We start from the raw sequence: 5,715 nt of genomic DNA on the forward strand, positions 1-5,715 counted from the left end.
GGTTTTTTTGTTTGTTTGTTTGTTTGTTTTTTTTCCCATAAAATTCTGCCTGTAACAAGAGCCATGCTTTACTATGGACGCAGTCTCACATATCTGCAATATCCACTATGGCAAGCTTCTTTAAACAGCTAGGGTGTTCTGCTGTACATCTATTTATCACATTCTTTTTAAGCAGCAGAAAGTCATACAAGTTCCCCTATACAGTATCCACTGACAGATTGATTTCCTTGAACACAGAACTCTGGCCTTCTGTATTAAATCCTTCATGTCTGACAGATCAAGTCAGTAAGAACAAAAAGAATTCCCTCCACGTTAACTGTGTAGATTTCAGCTGGTGCTAACAGGGTTTCTTTCTTGCTGTGGTATAAACAGACTGATTCCAAGTTTGAGGATTACAGAGTTGTCTGGAAATGCTGCTGGCGATAGGATTTAGACTGCACTGCAGCTCCTACCAGCTGCTGAAGGGTAAGAACACACTCAAGAGGGTGGCACACGGTGAGTAACAAAACTTGTCAGAATTATCAGAAATTGTACGAATGTATGTGTGTCTTCACAGAGGACTCACCTGTACATCAGGTCCAGAGGAAAGTTTAGGAAAAGGCCGGTTCAATTCCACTGCCTTCTTTTCTTCTTTTTCAGGTGCTTTAAAAAAAGACAAAAAAAAGTGTTGTCAACGGCAGAAATAAAGAAAGCTGGGTACTTGTTTCCTTTGTGCATTTATTTCCTTGTGTCCCATGAGAGAGAGAGAGAAAGGCTACAATGTGCAAGCCATTCAGCATTTATCCATGAAGCAGATCCTGAGCAAACTGAACTTGCTCAATATGGGAAGCACCTCACTGGGGCAGGCATTAAAGCATCTTATTACCTGTTAGTTTTGTGCTCCATAAAGATTTCTGCTCTGCTGGGGCAGGTCCGGGTTGTGCTGAGGGAGCTGGCACATCTCCTTCACTCTGCTGCATCCGCAGAGCTTTCTCACGCTTTATTTCTTCCAAGGTTTTAACACGCACTTCTCCTTCTGGCTTGACTTTTCCTGCCGGCTCCTTCGCCTGCCCTTTGCTGGGCCCGGACAGAGCGAGCTGCTTCTTGGACTCACCCTGAATTTTGCTCTTGCTATGGCATTCTCCTGCTTTTTTCTTCTCTTCTACCAAGCGATTATTCTTTTTTTCAGACAAGGCTTCAGAGAAAGTTTGCATGCGACCTGCACGAGCAGCTCTTGCCCCTGCGCTGGAATCTTCAGTTTTACCGTGCCCTTCAGCCTCGGCTTTGGCTTGAGGTTCGCGTCTCTGAAGAGCTTTCTCACGACGGATTTCCTCCAGTGTTTTCACATGGATCTCTCCCATCGGCTTAGCAGCCTTCCCTGTCATCATCAAGAAATGAGGAGAAGCACCAACATTTAAAGAGAGTCCAGCAATATTTTAAGTCTCCAAAATTTGTCAGAGCACTAAGGAAAACTCATCTTGAGCGTTCCCAATAATGCATCTTAGAACAATATCCTTAGAACAACATTCTCCTCCTCCTCTGAGCCACTTGTATTTTGAAGACCAGCCCTATCCAGAGAGAACTGCTACACAGAAATGCTGCTTTACTTTATTACTTTTTCAGACTGCATTTCAAATTCCTGCTCCTGGCAGTGGTTCTATTCTAATTGTACGTAACGGTTCACAGAAGCAGCTAAAAACCTCGACAAGGCACAAGTAGAAAATAAACACACACCTAGAGACAGAGTTCTGATAGTGGCTGTCAGAAGAGCTTCAGCACTCAACCAAGAGGCGTCAGTTCTTTGTTTTCGTTTAAATTAGTTTGTAGGGATGTATGAAAGCAGTCCAAGTTCGTGGAAAGGACGGAGGAGAAAGCATATTTAAGATCTAGCTGTTACCTCTCTCAGTACTGGTCTGTTTAGGAGGTAATCCCAGCCTGTCCTTCAGAGACTTGGGAACTCGAACTGCAAAACAGAAAAAGAACGAATTAGGGAGGCTGCATAATGTCAACTTCAGGTTCACATTTCAAAACAAGACAGGAAAGGTAGCTTTGAATCCCAGTGATTACGACCTCAGCCAACATGCAAAAAGAAACATCACTGGAAAAGGACAAACAGAAAGACTAAATACGAAACCCAGGAATCCAATCCAGATGCCCGTTTAGTACCTGTCTCTCTCTTGGGTGCTTTGTCAGCATTTCCCGGAGCCTCTACCTTCTTCCCCAGCCTTTCAGCAAGGCTGCGCTTCACTGGAAGGCTGCCTACATCATCTTCAGAGAAAACAAGGAATATTGTAAGAACTTTTCTTTGCAGGAAGGTTTGAGAACAGTCAACAATAAGCTTCTCTTTTTCAAGCATATTTTCATAGAATTGCCTTTCAGCTGCTAAATGATTTTTTTTTTTTTTTTTCCATTTCTGCCGTCAACACAGATCTCCACTGCAATGTATTTTCCCTTCATACATCACAAATACTCTTTAATGCAGTCATATATAGAAGGCAGCACCTACGTAACAGCTCGTAAAAAGTTCTCACCCGCGGAGGCTTTCCGTTTTCCTTGTCTATCAGCAAGATCTACTCGAACCACAGGTTCCTCCCCTAAAACAAAAGGGAATTTTTTTTTCTATTTCACAGAAACCAGTAGCCAACAGAAATATTATCCTGTTAGCCCATGTCCAAAAAACCCTAGTCAGACACTGTTTTGACAGCTAGACCACACAAACTCATATTTTAACTATAATTAACATGGAAAAAAATATTAATAGTCTCAGTGCTTGCTTCAAATTCCAGCTGAGATAGTAGAGAGTGAATCTGAGTCTGCTTGACACCTATACTTTGTGCAGAACAAAGCTGCATAAGCAAGCAGAATATTCTTAGGTGCAAATGCTGAGAAATATTCCTTTCTAAGGTGAATGTCTACAAGTAAAAGTACTTCCACACTTTTTTCCCTTTAAAAGGCATTTGCACAGCTCTAAACAATTTATACACAAACTCCTGTCATACTGTGTCCACACCTGCCACTGTACGCCTCTTTAATGCTTCAGAAATTGCTTCTTATATAGCACTGGCTTCTACAGCTCGCTCTTCTCGTTACTCTTCTGTTTTTCAGTTACCCCCCTATTGGCATACTGACACTTTTTTTTTTCTCCTGCCACTGCACTTAACCTGAGCACCAAATCTTTCCAGTACAACCAGGGACTTTAAGCATAAAAGCACGTTTTGAACAGAAGGCAGCACCAGAAGGCTAACATGGGTGAATTGTTTTAATTATTGCTTAACCCTCCAGTTTAGGAGTAATGAAATCAAAACAAAAGCATTCATTATTACCTTTCTTGGAAGACACTGTCACAGTTCTCACCACTGTCCGGACATTTTCCTCTTCTGGAGCAGGAAAAATCATAGAATCAACGGGACGAAGAGAAGATCTTGAAGAACCTTCTGTTCAGAGCAACCAAAACATAAGGAAGTTTACCCAACGTAAAAAACTATCACAAAGAACAAAAAACTTTAAATGATTTGTTACTGTCAAAAATACAGCAAGCAGAGCATGTAAAGAAGAGAGGTGACTAATTTGCCTCTGGTTGCCCTTTGGACTCCCATTTAGAATACCAGCTGGCTGAGAATCAGGTTGCTTTATGCCCCCAGCTAAAAATGGAAGTCTGTCCCTCAAGCAGCTCCCAGTCACCATCACCTGCCGTGAACAGGATAAGAAAGTAGGCAATATTAACTCACCACCGTGTCTCTTATTTTTTTCCTTCATCTTCTGCCATTTGATTTCCTCAAGTGTTTTTATTCCAAAATTCAGATTGCCCTCTGAGAACAGGAAACAGTTCATGAGACAGGCTTAGAGGCACTCACTGAGGACCACAGGTCCTCAGGCTTCTTAGCGCTCAGGAACTTTCTGAAGTATTTCGAATAAAGCCTGTCAACACTCCTCACAAGTGAAAGAGCCATAGAACCAATGGCATTTTGCCCCTCCTTTCATCCTTCAGGGTTCAAAATGTAGTTTTAATTTTAATCCATTTACACAATATTAGATCCCTCTATCGTTAGATATGGCTTATCAGCAGTGGTTGCAAGGCTGCACGTGCAGCCATTTAAACTCCATGCTGTGGCCCTGTTTTGTTCTCCAAAAGTAAAGAAAAGGAGTTCACCTTTCTGACCCAATGGGCACATGATGGTATTAATGGCAGAAATGAGATCATGGAAATAACCGACTCCATTCAGCACCCCTACATTTTGTTGTGTTTTTACACCACGCTGCTTTTGACTTAACTGTCAAGTTCTTCTGATTTATCCTACTAAGGTGCTGGCATACCTTGTTTAGTAGTAATAGAACTGCCTTTCCGAGTGGAAATCACCCGTAATCCATTTTTGCCTTCCGCAGCTGGATGCTGGACGGGAGTTTTAGTTTCTTCTCCTTCCTCAGAAAGTTGGTCTGAAGGGGAAAAATCGATTCAGTTATGCATAGACCAGGTTGGTCATGATTACGTAGCTCATGCAGTGACACTTCAGCCCATGGTTCATATAAAAAACTTTGTTGCTGTTTTGTTTTGTTTGTTTGTTTGTTTGTTTGATTGTTTTTAAACAGCTACACTGACCTGATGAACTCCTAAGTAGAATACACTAGGACAAAACATCTAGGACTCTAGATTCTCTCTGCAGCTTTAACTACTACACAACACATTGCTCTTCAGACAGAAAAAAGAAATTTCCTTCCTAGTTTCACATAGAACTTTACACAAAAGACCAGCTAAAGCCAGGAGTGGTTCTAAGCTTTCCTCCAACGTTTCAGCTTCTGTCCACTGACTGCCAGACAAAGCCACCAGGGACCTGGCCAGACTGCCTGCCCTATCGCTAGTCAGACCTCAGGTCATCTGTGATTTATACACTCATTTACAGCACAGATTCCTTCCAAGAACCAAAGATTTAACACATTCATTTACAGCACAAATTCCTTCAAGAACCAAAGATTTAACACATTCATTTACAGCACAAATTCCTTCAAGAACCAAAGATTTAACACAATCATTTACAGCACAAATTCCTTCCAAGAACCAAAACATGCTCACCATCATCATCTTCATCATCATCTGCAGCATTGATTAACACTGGAGGGTGTGTAGGGCTTGGGACATTTTCAGAGTTTTCCACTTTCGTCACCCCCTTAGCTGTGGAGAGGGATTTGACTGGACAGAAAGTTTGTTTTGCTGCAGTGACATCTGAGCCACTTTCAGATCATCGTCCGCGCACTCAGGCGGACTTGGCAGTGTAGCTAGAGGAAGAGGAGGATCATCGGTAATATGGCAGTTTAAAACTTTGACCACAATGCAAAGAGATGGTAGCAAAGGCAGATAACCCGCACAGACAACGAATTCAGCATCTCCTTTTGCCCATCCCATCACTGCTTACACCGTGAACAATGATTTCCCTTCCAACAACAACACATCTCCCTACCACCCAGCAAAAGCGGAAACAACAGGAAGCAAACTGCAAGCCAAACATCACACAAAGCAAAGAGAAGCTGAGCACGAAAGCAGAAAACAAACACCAGCAGTACACTCGGTGCAGTACACCTATGACTGCAGACCTTTTCCTGCCCTCACAAATGAACAGTTACCTGACGCCCCCTACAGGATTGGCACCCACTAAGTAATACTCAAAATTAATTCTTCAGCGCTTAAAGAAAAAGGACCTAAACTCACTCTTGCTTGGTGGTAAGAATTGTCCATCGATGTAA

Source organism: Aythya marila, assembly GCF_965140915.1.
Source record: "Aythya marila genome assembly, contig: HAP1_HAP1_SCAFFOLD_165, whole genome shotgun sequence".
In the NCBI taxonomy this organism is placed as follows: domain Eukaryota; kingdom Metazoa; phylum Chordata; class Aves; order Anseriformes; family Anatidae; genus Aythya; species Aythya marila.